We start from the raw sequence: 18,090 nt of genomic DNA, 5'->3' as shown, positions 1-18,090 counted from the left end.
AGCTCAGACACGTAAACAAACACAATTGATGAATTTGTTAATTGTTCCTCCCTGCTGTGGACAGAAGCTATTGTTAGCAGCAGTAATAATAGCTGGTTTCAGACAGACACTGGATCCAGAAGGTAACTGTAGAAAAACATAAAAGTATGTGCTAAAACCTCCAATTCTATGATTGCGCTGTCTATAAGTCACATGGAAGGAGACCAGGAATACTGGTGAAACCAAAAATAACCTAGTCATTGGATGCTTGAATTTGCACCCAAACTTGAACAATTCAATTATTTCTGCAAGCTCTCAGCACTGGGAAATAACATCATTTTAAAAAACATCTCAAAGAAATGGCATGCTTTGAAAAAAAAAATCAAGTATTAGCACCTCCCTTCCTTTCACAAGCAGGAAGATATGATCAGAATAAAAATGAAGCTAGACAGTACAGATTGGAGCTTTAATGTTCCTCCAAGATTTCTTTATAAATGAAGTATAAATAGCAATTATCGGCAGACATGTGTACACTGGGCATGGAAGACATATGCCTGTTAACAACAGGTTTCTGATAGGAAATACAAGGATAACTAGAAAGCAAACTACAATATTTTTTCTGCCGTTTATTAACATGTCAATCACTGCTTAGTCTATAAAAATTTAATAAAATGCTGTAAACATTTCCCCGTGTTTTTTATTCATATGAAAAACTGGCGATATTGTTTCCCGTGCTGCGATAATGGCAATTGATGGAGACTGAATTGATGAATGAGAGTAATGTGATTCGAGTTTTATGGAGAGTTTCTAGCACTACCAGTCTGGAAATAAGAACAAGGTGCATAGTTTAGTTGCCAAACTAAAACAGATTCCTCTCGATGTCAAGTGCTATGGTTTGAATCTAAAAGGTTCCTGTATTATAGTCTTCCTGATTAACTGATAAGCTTTGGGGGTGAACCTCATCTCCTCCAGGAAACTGTCCAGAGCCACCTGGATGCTTATTTTCCTTAGCCTATGAGGCTCAGGCATCAGTGGCACTCATAAGCTGCGTTCAGAACCATGATGAATATGTCCACCTTGACTCTCCAGCCTACCCATGAGCTTCTGGGGGAAAAGAGCTAAGCTTTGCATTCTTCCAGTTCTCTACAGGACCTGAGCATGATGTCCAGCACAGAGCAGAATTTCACAAAATGCCTGCCAAGTAGACTATTCAGGCATTTTTATAGTCATAGGACCGAAACATCTTTATAATCTGATATAGCTTAAAATTTTGAGAAAACATAGGGGAAATCTATAGAAAGTATCTATGTCAAGTCTTGATGGTCTAACACTTGAATAAAATTCAAAGCTGGACAACTCCATTTTAGAGCCTCTTAGCTTCTTTGATTTTCCCAATGTCCTCTCCCCCATCAGAGTCCAGATGTTGCTAAATCCTGTTATCAAGTCTTGTATGGATGAGGGAAAGAATGAACAACTGAACATGTGGACACTAGAAAATGAAAGATGAATGAAACTTTCATCTCTGCTCTCAAGATTGACACAAGTACTTACAAAATGTATGTCAAGACACAGATATGAAAACTGAGAATTTTTTTAAGGCAGAAAACATCAAATTCCAAAGAAGAACCAGAATGATGTAAATCTAAGTGAAAGGGATTTATTACTGGCCCAGGAATTAGGGAAAGCCTCTTAAACCTTGAGAAATACACCAAAGACTGGTGTTGTCTGACCTTTGTTCTAGACTCAAGTCTAGAATAAAGCTAGTTCTAGACTCGGGTCAGTTACTGAGAAGACCAATGGCTTTTGTGTGCATCTCTGTCTCATTAGAACCTTGGCTTCTTTTTTTTTTTTTTTTTTTTATTTTTGGTCGGTCGTGAGGCTTGAACTCTGGGCCTGGGCGTTGTCCCTCAGCTCTTCAGCTCAAGGCGAGTGCTCTACCACTTGAGCTACAGCGCCACTTCCAACCTTGGCTTCTATGTCTATAGGTAGAGAGGTCACCTCTAAACTCAACAGACTCCACTGCAAAATACAAGACAATCAAAACTGCACAGCAAAATATCTTACAGAAGGCAGACTCTAGAGTGCATTTGAGAAATGATACAAGGGGAATATAATCAATGTATCACACTTCCTGTGTCCTGATGAAGTTTAAGATTGAGCTTCAAACATACACAAACACCATGGCCAAAGTGACCCAGAGCTCAGTGGAAACTAGGGCCTTGACCAGTCATTTACATTTGACTCAGACTGAATGCATCTTCAGGAGTTTCCTGTGCAAAAATCAGAAGAGTCCTGGGCAAAGCGTAATGAGTTGTTCACCCTTGAAGAGATATAACACAAATTCCACAAGTGATCCAAGAAAGAAGCTAGCACTATGATCTGTTTTCTTGAGGGACAGTCTATACACAGCAGGGACTTTTAGATCCCTACACTCCAGCTATTCTTTCTTCCTATGCTCAGAATTCTGAACGTTTTTCCTTTTGAGAGAAAGAGCAAGGGTGGGGGGGATCCACTCACCTTAAAACTCAAAGTAAAGCAGAACCCTTAGCTTTGAATATGAACTGTGGCTTTCCTTTCCGTTGGGTAGAGGAGAATGCTGTTTTTCTCATTTTGAAGATGGATAAACTGAGCTCCACAGACAGGTTAAACAACTTGTTCAAATCAACGACACAGCTGGAAATAAAACCCAGTTTCTTTACTTCCTGGTTCAGGATGTATTTTGGGCTATATAACACAGGCTTCAAACAGTGTTTAAGTTCTATTTAACCTTAGTGGGAAATATTCCAATTAACATATCCACCTCCGGGTGTTTCTCCCAGTTGAAATTTTCTTCCTTTTTTTTTTTCTGTAAAAGAGTGAAGGAATCACTCCTCTTCCCTCTATTTTTCCCCCTGCCTTGCTAAAGCTGGCAAGTCTAAGTGCCTTCTTTGGTTTCTGCTCAATTCAGTGCAAGAGAAGCCTGAAATGTATTCCATTTTTTGTAACAGTTAGGATAGGACTGTTAAGGGGTGGAGAAGATCAATCACTTGTGAAAAATGCTAGGTGTCCCATTATGATATGATAAGTTCAGCTGCATAGCATATGCGTTCCTTTGCTCTCTGAATAAATGGCAGAAGTCAGTTCCCCATAAATTCAAAATGTATATTAGAACATGAAATCATATTTTAAGTGGATTTCACATATTGCTTCTCTTCATCATTCTAAATACCAAAGATTAAGCTTGCCACTTGGTTCTTGTGAGATTTTTTTCCTCTCTCTTTTTTTAAACTTTTGTTTAATCAGATATGAATAGTAGTTAGAGGCTTTAACTGTTCAGGACTACCTAGAAGGGGGGGAGAGAAAATGAACTCTGCTTGATCTCTCTATCCCAAACACCATTTATTCTCAGTTATTTCCGGCCTCTTTCAAAATGGCACTGTTAGCCAAATGGTGATGCAGAGCAAAGCAGACTTCACTACCTTAATTCTCATGCCTCCTTCCATTTAATTTCTTTAAGCATCCCACATAGAGGCCAAATAGAGTGTGATTAAAACTCACACCTTGAAGCAAAGATATCTAGGTTCAAATCCCAGTTCTACCACTTGTAAACTCCAAAACCTTGGGCACGCCCCTTCAATGTTCAGTGTTTTTGTTTCTGTGGAAGACAGCTGTCCTCTGATCAGCATCAGTACTCATCCCAAGACAAGTCTCTGTCCCATGTGCTCAGTCTGTAATAGATCAACCACTTTGTGATTATAGTCCCGATTACAGACTCTTTATCTTTGTGTTTGCTCGGTACAGCTCTTCCTCTTCACCAGGACCCTTTCTCTGAGTGTCCTTCAGAGTCTTCTTTGTGGGTTCCCTCTCCTTTCCCCCTTAGGGTATTCTCAACTCTATTTACATCCTCTCCCTAGAAAACATCAACTGGACATTCAATGATATCCCCAATCCCTATCTTCTTCTGTGTCTTTGCTTCTTCACTCATGAATCACTTGTCTTCCTCTCTCCACCACCAAAGGTATGACTGAGAGACATCTGGTCCTCAGCTGTCTCCCTGAACGTGCCTCTTCTCAGGTTTCTCCTACCTCAATAAACGGCATGACTCTCTGTGCTGTGCTCAGACTCAAGGACTGGAAACCAGTATTAATGTTTCTCTTTCATTCCCCCAGCACCTCTATTATCTGCGACACTGCAGAGGTTATCTCTCCATTTCTGTTCCTGCCTTGGAAGATTTCATCTGGATCTCCATGGTATCCTTCTAGATATTCTCTCTGCTTTGACTATCAGCCTTCTAGCCCCTTCCCATAATTCATTCTCCTTAGCACCAGAGAAATTATAAAGTTAAAGCAAAAGAGGCCAATTGGATCTTATCATGGCTTGGTTTAGCACCCTACTACACCCCTGGGTGGAACTACCTATCAACTCAATCCATCAGTGTCTACCATGTTCTAACCTCTACCTATCTCTCTTTCCTTCTTTTTTCTATACCTACTACACTCCATCTTTATGCTTTTCATAAATAGTCCGACTCATTTCTACCCTAGGGGCTCTTTGCAACAGCTAAGACCAGGACATTCTTCATCTCTGTTCCCATCACACAGATGTCTACTTAGCTAATTCTCTGTTTTCTGACAATAGCCCCAGCATCAGTCCCTTTCTAAGTCATTATCCTCATTTATTTTTGTCCTAGGCTTCAGGGTCATCCTAAGTATTATTTACCACCTACTTATTATCTTTCCCCTCCCCCACCAAATCCCATGAGAGCAGTAACCCTGTCTAGCTCATTCTTCTCATTCCCTCCATTGAAGGAAATAAAAGACTGGGAACATGTTCTGCTCACCATTAATATCTGTTGAATGGATGGATGGCCTGCTTGTAAAATTTCTTAATTCCCTGAATTCATCCACATTACTTTGGTGAGATGTTTTGCAGACCTAGATAATTATCTTGTAATTAGTCTGAGAGAAAAGCATTTAAGTTATAAGTTAACAAGCGGATGAATGGCTGTTCAGAGGACACTGACCACTCACTCACTATCTCCACAGTGGGATAAATAAACAGAGGCTGGCTTCAATTGTTGTGGGACAGCTTGACTTAGTGTAAGAAAATCTTATTTTTCTAAATTTTGAATGTCATCCGTAACAAAGAGGGGCTATCAAGAAAGATGCCAGTGCTCAGGTCCTACAGGACTTCACAAAGAATAGACATGCTTCAACAATTTATTGTCATTATTAATGTATATAACATATACAATATTTCAATTATTCCATCACACATGCTTTCCCATCTCTGATCTCAGAATGTGTCTTATATTTGAAAGTCCATGATAGTTAAATTAGCAGTGTATTCTCTTACTGCTATGCAAAATATTGATACCTACTATATTGCATCTTAGACTCAATAAAGCATGATAATTTATGATAAGTCACATTCATGGAATGCTGATTTTAGGCAAGCATTTATAAATGTTGTCTTATTTTATTAATCCTCATAATCAGACTATGGGATAAATCATATTAGATCTATTTTGTAAAAAACTTAAGGATTAGGGAAAATAAGTAACTTTCTAAAGTCATATCCTCTTTAAATGCTAAAACTCATAAGTAATTCCAGATCTATTCACCTCAAATCATTTCCCATCTTACTTTCCCATAATAATTAATGTAAAATTAAATCAGGCTCCATATATAAAATGCAACATTGCCATCAAAAATGAGCCACGCTCAGTTCATGGCAGCTCCCTTCTACTCTGCTCCTCCACACTCACCTGCACATGAGGGGTTGAATCCTGGGCTGATTCCATGATTTATGTAAAACCTCTTAGGTAGCAGGCTTTGCCAGGCAGAGTTTAAGGTCTGGCTTTTGAAAAGCTCTGAGCCCTCATCAAAGGTAGCGAGTTAGCTCAGAAGTCGTACTGACTTCCATATAATAATCACACTGCTGAAAGACCACCCCTTGATGAACAGGAGAGAGCCACACAGCCCAATTAACTCCCTACCTCAATCTCCACTAGACGAACGCTAACAAGATTAGATTCCGGAAGCAGGTGAGTCAACACTATTAGACTACACAAGAGAAATGGGAATGCAGAGGGAGATGCTTTGGATTTGAGACCAGCTTGCACTCAAATCCAAGTTCTCATCCTCTCCACCTGACCCATTTAACATCGTCAGATCTTGGTTCTCGGTTTTCTAAATTAGAGGACAACACTACCTCCTCTGCAATGCTATAGTAAGGAATTGTTTATTTCACAAACATACATCAACTATTTTCTCAGTGACTATGAAATGTATCACTGACCAAAACCAATAAGTAGCAATACATGGGCCCTGCCCTCATCTGGCTGGCATCTTAGTCACTAGTGCTAACCTTTGTAGGGTATTTCGCATATTATTTGGTGATTTGTTCAACTATTAGGTAGACGTTGTCACATGTAATGTTAAAACTAGAATTTGTTTCTAAATGAAAGTCACCCAAGAATTCTAAGTATAGCACCAGACTGTTCTCTCCTGCTTACATCTCCTCTCTCAAAAACTATCTTCATCAAAGTTGTCACAGCCTGGAACAGGAAAGTCTGAGACTCTCATCTTCAATTAACCATCAAGAAGCGGGAAGCAGAGCTGTGGCTCACTTGATGGAGCACCAGCCTTGAACAAAAATGCTCCAGAACAACAGTCAGACCCTGAATTCAAGCCCCAGGACTCTCTCACTCTCTCTCTCTCTCTCTCTCTCTCTCTCTCTCTCTCTCTCTCTCTCTCTCTCTCTCTCTCACACACACACACACACACACACACACACACACACACACAAATGATTGTCACAGGGATAGGAATGGATGGAATTGGGCAAGATGGGAAAATGATCAAAGGGGTGACATTGATCAAGATGATTGTACTCATAAACTGACATGTTGAACTGAAATCTCTTTTTAACTACTGACAGACAATAAAAAATAAAGTAAAAAATATATATAGCTTGTTCCTCATTACACATATTATTCAGTCAAATGTCATCTCCTCAAAGAGAAGAAATTAAGTTGGCATCTCCTTCTCATCTAGCACCATGTCTCACCTAGCACCTGGTTATTTGTTTCACAGCCTTTGCCATAGTTTGAAATGGTCATTTTTATATGTGTTTGCTTATTTATTGTCCCATCATCTGCTAGAATGTAAGTTTCCCAAACAAAGGGAACTTCTGTTCCCCATTAATGGAATGAATTCTGGCACCTAGCATTTGTACAATGAAAGAGCAATGATACCTTCCCTGGTTGAGGAAGGAGGATTTGTAACTGCTAACCATGTTTTTAGCTCATGGGCAAGTTGGGGTCTCCTGAAACAAACAGAATTGCTATCAGCAGCCAGGATGGAGCAAGAATAGAAGATAGCTTCCGAAACAGATGCGCAGGCCATCGAAAGATACAGCTCTGAGTTTCCATCTGAGACCTGCAAAGTCTGGAAATCAAAAGTTTGCAAATCACTGCATAGTGAAGTCAACAGAACTACCAGGAGACCAGAGGCAGAATTGAGGGAGGAGGCAAGGATCTCGGGTCTGCTTGATCGTGTTAACTCCTCCGAGAGGACAAGCGTGGGAATGAGGAGAAATGAATTCGCAGAGTTTGTTTAGCCTCAAAAAGACTTCTGACAACATTTCAAATCCAGGACCATTAAAACACTGAGTCATTCTGGGATTGTGCAAAGGAGCCCTGCAAGAAGCATGGGTCGATGAATCAACAAGATATTTATTGAACACTTACTATATACCTAACCTGTGTCAGGTAAATCGGCTTAAAGATAAGACAAAGTGCAATAGGAGGAAACCCCAGAGGCCAAACCACGATCAGAACTTCTTTAACATTTTTATAAATGATCTCGATAGAAGTATGCACCAAATTTCTCCAGCTCTGCTGAGCAAAACAAACTCTCCAGGTTCACAAAATGCTGAGCAGATTGAATAAAAGGGCAGAAAGAGTTCACAGTGTTACCCAAAGCGCAGAAACACAGCAAGAACGAGTCACGTTGTGAATGCAGGATAGCATGGTTGAACTGGCAAGAGTCACCTACAAAGGGGAAATTGCAAAGCTAAGGAGAACAGATCCCTCGTCTGTCTTGTTTGCCATAAAAAAATAAAATAAAATAAATCCTTCTTTCTGGCCCAGAGCCTATCTCACATAACAGGTACAGATTTTGTGAAGTTAAGAGAAAAGGCCTGGGCAGCTCGGAAGTGCCCGGCATTGGGTTTTCAAGACCCTGTTGGAGTCAAATGGAAATAAAGAAGAAGGGCTACAAAGGACTTGAAGCCAACTTCTTCATTCCTGACACCTGACCAGTTCATGAACTGTTTGCTAGAACTATGCGCAAGGGTACTGATTCTCATGATGATGAGGAAGGAGGGCAGGGAAGAGAAGATAGACAACTTTTCTCATGGACAGAATAGCCAGCAAAGGACATCTCTAGTGGATAGGGACCATTTGGAAAATGAACGCCATGAACAGCTAAGGACTTCCCTTTGTCGCCTGATCTGAAATAAACATCCATCAAGCTGGCTAGTCCCTGGCTTTCAGGTTACACGTCTTTGTCATAGAAACTCAATGCCCACACTATGGTCGAATTTCCAAACTCCAGCTCCCTCGACAGGGCCTGAAACTTCAACAAGAGAATGAGAGGACAAAAAGAAAAAAGAAAAAGTTCCATCAGGAATGAGTTTTGGAGAAGCACTGGCCTTGTCCCATGTTTTCCTCCCCTTGCTGAGTGAAGCCCAGGTGCTTGGGGGAGGGGCAAATGCAGGCAAGACTGGGAGTGGATGGTGAAGGAGGGAAGGAGGTAGCCAGGGTAGTGTGTTCGTTTCTCAGAGCACCAGCTGCTCTGAGATGCCCCACTCGAGGATGAGGGACCAGAAAAGAAATCTGCAAGAACCAGACCTGCACTCCTTCTTAATGGCTCCCAAGTCCCATTAACTGATCTTAAATCAGAAGAGCGGGACTTGTGATCAGAACGGTCAAGAAGAAGGAGCACAGAAATGTTAGACGACCCCATTGTCCTTAGCAGGGGAATTGAAACTATCTGCACTCTGATGACCTATCTTCCAGGGTCCATCTTCTCAGGATTCATGATAGACTCAGTCGTCACTGAACCTGCATCCAACTCAACACGGTTTTATGACTACCTTCAAGACCTGCCTCCAAGTCCATATAGAAGGAGCCCAAGCTTTGAAGTAGGGCCGATGTGGGCTCTGTGGCTCTAGAGCTGTGACTAAGGGGAAGTCTCTTGGTTCCCCCAGCCCCCTGTCCCCTTTCCTGGACAATGAAGTCAATGGGGCAGAAAATCTGCTGGGATTGGGTGGAATAGACTGAAGCCTGGACAGGCAGAGAAGTCACAAAGGACACTACAAGATGGGTAAATTATGGAGGACAGAGAAAGGCAGTAGGGAATCCAGGGAAGGTACTGGCACCCCACCATGCTGGACACTGGCAGACACAGGGGTGAACAAGACATAGGTCCCATTTTCCCTAGAAGCTTCCACTGTACTGGAAAAAATAATAGGCTTTGGAGGCAGACTGGTCTAAGTATAAATTGCAGCTCAGCCATATTCTAGCAATTGGCCTCCAGCCAGTGATTCGACCTCATGGAGGCTGATGCCCCAACTGTAAAGTGAAGTTAATATTAGCCACCTTGGAGAATTCCTATAAAGATTAAGTGGGATCCATGGGAAAAGAGCCTTTCATGCCACTGAAGATTCTCACAAAATAGCCTTCCCTGCTTCCTTTGCCCGTGGCATTCCTGCCATACCAGAAACACCCAAGTACTTTGTCACATTTTCTTAAAAAGAAAAATAGAAAATAGATATAAAAGATACCAAGTGTTTCTCATCTCCCTTTTGCTGTTGGTGGTGGTGGTTGTGGGGCTTAATAAACTCAGTGCCAAGCCGGGTGCCAGTGACTCACATCTATAATCCTAGCTACTCAGGAGGCTGAGGTCTAGGATTGTGGTTCAAAGCAGGATAGTCCGTGAGACTCTTACCTTCAATTAACCGCCAGAAAACCAGAAGTGGCTCTGTGGCTCAAGTGGTAGAGTGCTAGCCTCAGCTGAAGAGCTGAGGGAGAGTGCCCAGGCCCAGAGTTCAAGCCCCAAGACCAACAAATAAACAAACAAACAAACTCAGTGCCTGGGTGTTGTCCCTGAGCTTTTCTGCTCAAGGATAGTGCTCTACTCCTTTGAGCCAAGGTTCCAGGTTTCTGGTGGTTTAATAAGAGCCTCACGGACTTCCTGGCCCAGGGTCCTCAGATCTCAGCCTCCTGAGTAGCAAGGATTACAGGCGTGAGCCACCAGACCTGGCTTCCCTTCCTTTTCTGGAAAAAAAATAACTAAATAGTATTCTACAAACCATTGCTCTCTGTGCATTATTCTGGTGTGTGCCTCATGGCCCACACACAATATTCTTTATTTCTTCCTGAAAAATAAAGTATGAAATGACCAGAGTGCACCTCAGCAACCAGGATCTGCCACAACGCTGATCTGTATATTTCTACTAAATGATACACCATGATAGATAAATGATTTGTTTTACAAAAAAAAAAGAGAGTTTATCAATTCTAATCATTCTTATCCACAATTGGTTGCCAAGTTTCAATAGCTGAAATGAATTGGACCACATAAAGTGAAGTACTAACAATGACTGTCTAATCCAGCCTTGTAATCCAACATTCATGAATACCTGGTGAGCCAGGGCTCATCGACTACACAGAATATCAGCACTTTTGTGCCCTAATAGAGCCTGTTAACAACAGTTGACTGATGTTAGATGGAGTCAAACTAAGCATCTATTAAATATATATATATGTATATTTAGATATACATATATGTTGACTTCTTCAAAAATTAAGAAGTTGTCCTACATCCACTAAAAAGAAATCAGAATAATTACTGTGGTGTTATGAAACCAAGTTATTAGACTAATAGACAGCAACATTATTTTCCCTGCCATGAAAAGCCAGCAAATACATTATGATGCTGTAGCAATATTGATATTCATAAAATCTCATTAGACCAACTGCAAGTCAAACATTAGCCAATCACGCCTCTGACTCCAACTTGCAGATCAAAGTTAAATACGTGCTTTAGCCAGTTAGAAACAAAATTGAATTTGAGATCCGAATCGTTCTCATTAAGTACCACTCTATTAGGCTGTGTTTAAGACAAACAGCCCATAGGGAGCTTTTCTCTAAACCAATGAGAAGGCCTCCTTCCCCGAGCAGACTTGAAATACCATGGCTGTTAATTTAAATAAACACATTTTGAAGCAGTCTAGACTTCCACTGCCCTGCCTTCTCTTAACTTGCTCATTTCACCTTAGGCTGCTCTATTTACAGCAAAATGAAAATCCTGTAGGAATCAAATAACTCTTCTTTTCCAAAGGAGTGTCTCCATACTGTGCCCCACAGTCGTACATGCAGCTATCTTCCTTGCATGTTTATTTCTTTCCTCTGTCTCTGTCTGTCTCTCTCTGACATTAGCTGTTAATTAAAAGGAAAGACAAATAAATGGATTTAAGCAAGTGTGATTAGCACACATGTAGAGGAATACAGAGTTGAGTCAGTTCACAGAGGAATGGAGCTGAGGCCAGTGAAAGTCAGACCTTAGCACCTTCAGTCTGAAGGGGAGAGAACCCAGCATCCTTCTTTCTGGCTAAGACTATGTTTTAAAATTCCAATGAGCAACACACACAACCATAGCAGCACTGGGGAAACACCTGTCTCCCTTCATGCTGGGATGGCTCACCACATCATCCTAAATCATTTATAGGCCCCAGCCGGAGGTGAGTCCACTGGGTCTGCAGGACAGGGGAACGGTGCTCAGAGATGGACGGCTTTGAGCTGAGCCTCCTGTCCTCAGTCTCCGTTTCTCCATGGTGCCATATATCAATAAAATTATATACATGCACACCATCCAGTCAGGTTACACAAGGGACATCACATAGGAAGGCGTTGATGTGATTTTTGTTTTACCTTTCAATTTCGTTGCCTTGGAGAAAAAAAAATGTTTTTAAATTGCTGGGAACACAGACGAATCCACATAACGCCCAGGCCTTCCATTCTGCACTGCATGGAAGTGTTATTATTTAGTCTTTGCTCTTTGGCATCCTAGAGCACAGAATGAAAGGAACAATGCTTTAGTCTACTCACATTGGCCAACCTAGAATTTCTATAAGGGGAGGAGGATGGGCAGGTTGGAGTGGCAGCCAGGGGCCATCTCCACAGGTCATGTTGCAGGGGTCACTGCAATGCTTTGGGACGGGCATCTGTTCACAGGAAGATTCAAGGTCACTCCATCTTCCCTGATGTCACTGCTAGTAATAACTGCAATGAGCTGCTGTCAGTATATGGACATGGCTCCTTTTTAAACTTCAAACGTAGGGACCCATATGCAGATAGTAACAAGTAAAACACTAGAATCATTTTTCATACTGGAAATGTCTGATAGTAATAGTAAGGGTTCCCTTGAAAAGTTTTTGTCTGATTTTATTTATCTATTTTTTATTATTTTGCAGTACTAAGGTTGGAACTCAGGACCTCACACTTAACACTTAAAAAAAAAACCTAACTGCTGGTATTCATGATCATGTGCTTAAAAGAACATAAAATTTGATCTAACTTGGTTCCAACCAAGTATCATAGAGGAAAAAGTATTGTAATGATAAAAAAATAATAAAAGCTTTACGGAGAAAATTTCAATGAGTAAAACTTTGTCAACTGGTACCAACTCTCTAGATCTTTGTTGTAAAATGAGGAAAATACCAAGGCCAGACTTTTTTTGTCACATGGAAAATCTGAGGCTCAAAAGGGCATCAGCTTATGCACACTTACACACACACACACACACACACACACACACACACGTTGACAAGTGCAGGCTCATACCCCAGATACCTGCTCCAACATCAGAGTCCCTTCTATCTTACCACAACTTTAGGTCTTTCGTAAACATTTAGAACATGAGCACTCCTAGAGGTTAGTTCTTGGTTTCCAACACCCTTCCTCAATCAAAGAAACCAAGACTCCTTGCAGAACGCTTTGGTTCTTTGACTAGGAGGCAGTAGTGATTTGGGGCACTACCATTTTTATTTTTTTTTGTTTTTGTTTTGGTCATGGAACTTGAATTCTAGGCCTGGGCACTGTCCCTGAGCCTCATCAGTTCAAGACAGTGAATAACAAAGGTCCAGATTATAACTCAAAGCATACAATAAGTACTTACTGAGTCCATACTGAGATACAGGAGTGGGTAAGTAAGTAAACTAAGGAAGAGAAACCAATCTCCATGCAGCAAAATTCCAAATAATTTCTGTAGGCATGATGGCTTCTAGGAGGTAGAGTGCCACCACAACTTCTTAAGCTGTACCTAATGACTTTGTTGCAAAGAGTTCTCCATGGGCAAGGGGAAGTGACAGAAGAACTTCACAGAGGAAAGATGGCCCAGCTTCAGGCAGACGATCAGGTTTAGCTGGTGTAGTGAGAGGGCACAGTAATAGGATGCAGAATGCATGTACCCTTGAGAGCAACAAGAGAAACAGAGCTTTCCCGTGGTGGTCTGTCTTCTTCCCCAAACCCAGAAGCCCAATCAAGTCATAAGAGAAACACCAGACAAATCTAATCTAATAACTGTACAAAATGCCTGACCCGTCTGCCCTGAAATAATCAAGCTCATCAAAAAAAGAAATTGTTTTCTTTAAATCTAAGAAATTGTCACAGCAAAGACCCTAAAGAAACATCAAAAACTAAAGGCATTATGGGGTCCTGGAGAAGATCCAGAAACAGACGGAGGACATTAGATTTCAGAAAAAAATAAATAAGGAAATCTGAATAAACTATGGACTTCATTGAAAAGTTAAGTGTCAATACTAGTTCACCGTCTAAACGAGATGCTTCTACTAGTGTGAGATCTTAAGAAGAGGAGAACCCAAGTAGCAAGGCTGTATGGTAACATCAGAGCCGCCTAACGCGGGTCTAAATGAATGGTTTATTTTCAGAGAGGTGGTATGCCCACGCCACAGCCCTGCCCAGACATCATACACTCATTCTTATGAACAGAGAATGAACCTTACTCCAGCTGTGGGTTCCACCCGCTGGCTGTCCTGGCACTCCAAATGCGTGGTCATGCACGTATGTTCACCACGAATATTTTTTTAAAGTCACGAGGCCATTCATCATCTGTGGCCCATCCCTTCTCACCATTATAACAAACTGGTAAAAGACCAGATATGACAGCTGCTTGGGAGAAAAGGAAAGGGGGGAAGGAAAGGAAGAAAAAGAAAACACTGGGTGGCAGGCGGCACTTGCTGGTGTCACCTGACTGAATCCCCGACTCCCCGAAATGGCAGTAGGGAAGGGTCAAGAATCCATCATTCCCTTTCAGCTGGGGCTGTGACAGGCAACAACCTGAGCCTATCAGTATGCCTGTACCTGGCCAGAGAGAGATCCTAAAATTGCAACTTTAAATGTCTTAGGTATTGACAGAGCAATCTAAGTGGTGGCTAAGTGTACATTAATGTACCATCAAGTACCTGTTGGAGCCTCACAGACTGAATTATTTTCCCTCCCACCTATACACCAAGAAGGTATCATCTATTGAGGAGAAAACGAAGAATTCTTGATTTTTAAATTGAGCTAAATTGCAATGCCAAGGCTGGGGGGGGAGGGAGGTGGGAGGAGGTGAGGGTAGTAAGTCTCTCGTTAGTGATGAACTGTGCTCAACTCCTGGAAGGCTGCTCAGTTCCCATCACCACACCAACCAAGGCCTAGTTTACATCATATTCACTCAGACACCCCCCACCCAGGACAGAAGGACCACTTTCTATCTCATAATCACTACCTCTACACCAAGGTATCTCACTGGGACACACCTCAGTGTCTTTAGGTATGCATCCTCCTCTTGCCACAGGGCCTTTGTACTTGCGTTACTTTTTTGCTGGAATGTTCCTCCCTGTACTCACATAGCTTGATCTCTCACCTTCTTCATGTTTTCACCTCTATGTGACCTTATGAAGCCATCCCTGAACCACAGTTTAAAACTCTAATATTCTACCAACCCCTCCCTCTTTTACCGATTAACTATTCCCTGAAACGTTTACCACCATCTGACACACTATAGGCTTTGCGATTGAATTTTATTTTTTGGGTGGGTCCCCCATTTAGAAAATGGTCTTCCATGAGGTCGAGGGTTTTGGTTCAATGCTGTCCTCCCAGGAGTAGACACATGGCACTCAACCTACACTTGCAAATGAATCAATTCTGAACTCTCGAGCAAACCATCTGTCGGATGAGTGGGTCGTATTTATTTGTAAGAATCACATATGCTGCCCCTATAAAAAACACTAATTCAGGATATGTAGGTGCATGCTATAGCATTGTACTTATAAACTTTTTTTTTTTATCATTTCTCTTTGGGAGTTCTGGTACAATATTGGAAATGGTACCCAGGATTCCTTTCATTTGTGCTAGGGAAGTGTTCCACTACTGAGCTACCTCCCTGGCTATCAATAGGTGATGAGTTTTGCTTGGTTTTGTTTATCTTTTTTTATATTTGGCAGTACTGGAGTTTGGATCTGGGCCTTGTGCTTGCTAGGCAATCACTCTACCACTGCTAAGATATGCCTCCGTCTCTTTTTTGCATTATCTTTTGAGATAGGATCTCACTTCCTGTACAGGTGCATGGGCCATAATCTGCCTATTTTAAACTTCCCACTGCAGCTGGAGTGACAGATTTCTGTCACTATGCCCAGCTATTGGTTGAGAAGGAGTCTTGTGAATATGACCAGGCTGTTCTTGGACAATAATCTTTCCAATCTCAACCTCCCTGCTAGCTGGGTGTGAGTCACCAGCACCAGCCCAACAAGTGTTCATTGAAAGTAATCATAATGCCACTGTTTGGGTCTTTTTTTTCCTTACTTAGAGGTTGTGAGGGAAATTCACAAATACATTTGAAATTCACTTATTCAACTCATCTTTGCCTGGAACCCAGCATGCAGCTTTCCATATTGAAAGTATTTAAAAACGCACCAGGCAGTGTTTTACCATTTGTGTTTGAAGCAATACACAGCTGAGCAAAATAGCTGTCAAGCATCCTCTACCAGAGAAAAATAATGCCCTCTAACATGATGTAACCAGGCCAAGGCTGGCACTGAACCCACCTCAAGACCTCCCAAGATAAAACAGGGCTCTCTAAGAGACACTTAAAAATAATCCATGCCAGCTAGGTATTTTGCACCTAGAAAAAAAGGAGATGCACAGATTAACCCTCAACTCAAAAACGTGTTCCTGCCTGAGCCTCTCTACAGAAAGAGAATGATTTGTTACCTATCCATTTGTTCATTTATTCATGCTTAAAAACTTGTTGAGCACTTACTTTGTATAAACACTTGCTAGGTATTGGTGACACTTACTTTGTATAAACACTTGCTAGGTATTGGGGCATCAGACACAATGAAGCTCAGAATAGTTCTAGAATATCACCCAACCAAATGACATCCCCCATCCAATTCCTCTTTCCCATAGCCATACAGCCTGAGAGCCTACAAATCTACCTAGCTCTGGGATTCAGGGGAAGAAGGAAAGCCCCTCTCTTCATTCATGAGCTACCTATATCGGAAAGACACAAGTACCTTGGGTGTTTTCTATAGAATTTTCTCCCTCCCCAAATGATCTAGCATCTGACTTTCTGAGTTTCTACTCCCTGTCAGTCTCTTTTCTCACAGGAAGACAGTTCATCCCATTGAAATCAATAGGTAGGAAATCAATGAAATGCAAACATGGTACTTTACCCTCGCTGGTTTAAACTCTATCCTTTCAATCCTGAGAACAACTGCGACGCTTCCTCTACCTCAGTCTCCTTGATGATTCAAAAGCTCCTTTTCTCCTACACTGTGATATGGCCTAAGAACGACATTGTTTCCAAAATCCAGAGATCCTGTGTCCTGAATTCATCCTGCTTGTACTTATTGAGCATTGTATTTTAGTATCTTTGTGATCCCCTACCTGTGTAGGCTGTGTATGGAAACGTGAAGAGTGTGCGACAACTACCCTCACTGTCCCAGACAGCCTGGCTTGGGAACAAGTTCTCTGGCCCTAGACAAATGCAGGGAGAAGGTTAGTGGGAATGTTGTCCATAGGTCTGATGCTCACCTTGGTTTGTGATTGATCTAAACAGACCGTAAATCCCCTTGTAATTCTGAGATTCTCTTATTCAGAGTGGAGGTGACAGTTCTATGAGATTTTTATCAAAGCAAAATAGCACTAGCTAGCAGGGAACTGGACAAATAAGCCCCTTTCCTATCGAAATTTCTAGAAATATCTGAAGAAGGCAGGTTGCCAAGAAAAAAAAAAAAACAGAGATGAGACAAGGATGTTGGGCCTAGAAGGATTCATATCATGAGAACTTTATCTGAACCCTTTCTGGAACAATCTGAAACATTCCAGAATGTCCTCACACAATGAGGTCACCATTGGGGTAGCTCAGTGATCTTGTCCAAGCGACATAACTTGTTCCCAAACATCAAATTTGAGGAAACTGTAAGTGTGAAGAATGATTCAAAGAGCAAGGTTCAATAAGACATTTGTGGCAGGAAACGATTGGTAAATAATTCATAGTAGGAAATACTACTTATTATTATTAGTCTTCATTCCATCAACTTCTCATTTTTGAGATCACCAACATGGAAAGGAACTAACAGATGCCTCAAAAACAAACAAACAAACAAAAAACCATACTGAAGATGTACTGTGCCATGAAGAATGCAGGCTAGCTGGACCACAGAGCTAATTCCTGGTCACCTCGTTGAGTATCTTCCAGTTACCTAGCTGAATAATCTCCCAGGAAGTCATACGACCCCTACAGGTACAGCCCTGAAATGACAGCTCCACACCACAGAGCATTCTCTGTCTGCTCTAAGAGGGTTGTTCAGGTTCATGAGTTATATTCCTGTATCTTCAGGAACCACAGTTCTCAAACTTAAGTTTAAAATATACTTGAATGCTATGAAATTCAGAGTTATATTAATTAAAATATTTTTTTTAATTTTATATGTCAAAGAAATGTAGTCAAACCACCCCAAGGTGGTTATGACAGAGTCCAGGGATACATCTGC

At 41.4% G+C, this 18,090-nt stretch overlaps 1 protein-coding gene across 1 annotated transcript in view; it reads right to left on the bottom strand.

Annotated features, from left to right (window-relative positions):
• Nucleotides 1–18,090, bottom strand: part of Ppargc1a (PPARG coactivator 1 alpha) — a 649,949-nt gene that overhangs the window by 369,798 nt on the left and 262,061 nt on the right. The window lies entirely within an intron of this gene.

Source organism: Dipodomys merriami, unplaced genomic scaffold, assembly GCF_024711535.1.
Source record: "Dipodomys merriami isolate MVZ:Mamm:240054 unplaced genomic scaffold, mDipMer1.0.p SCAF_9, whole genome shotgun sequence".
Taxonomy (NCBI): domain Eukaryota; kingdom Metazoa; phylum Chordata; class Mammalia; order Rodentia; family Heteromyidae; genus Dipodomys; species Dipodomys merriami.
Note: the sequence above shows the minus strand (reverse complement) of the source record. Positions and strands in the feature narration are given on the sequence as shown.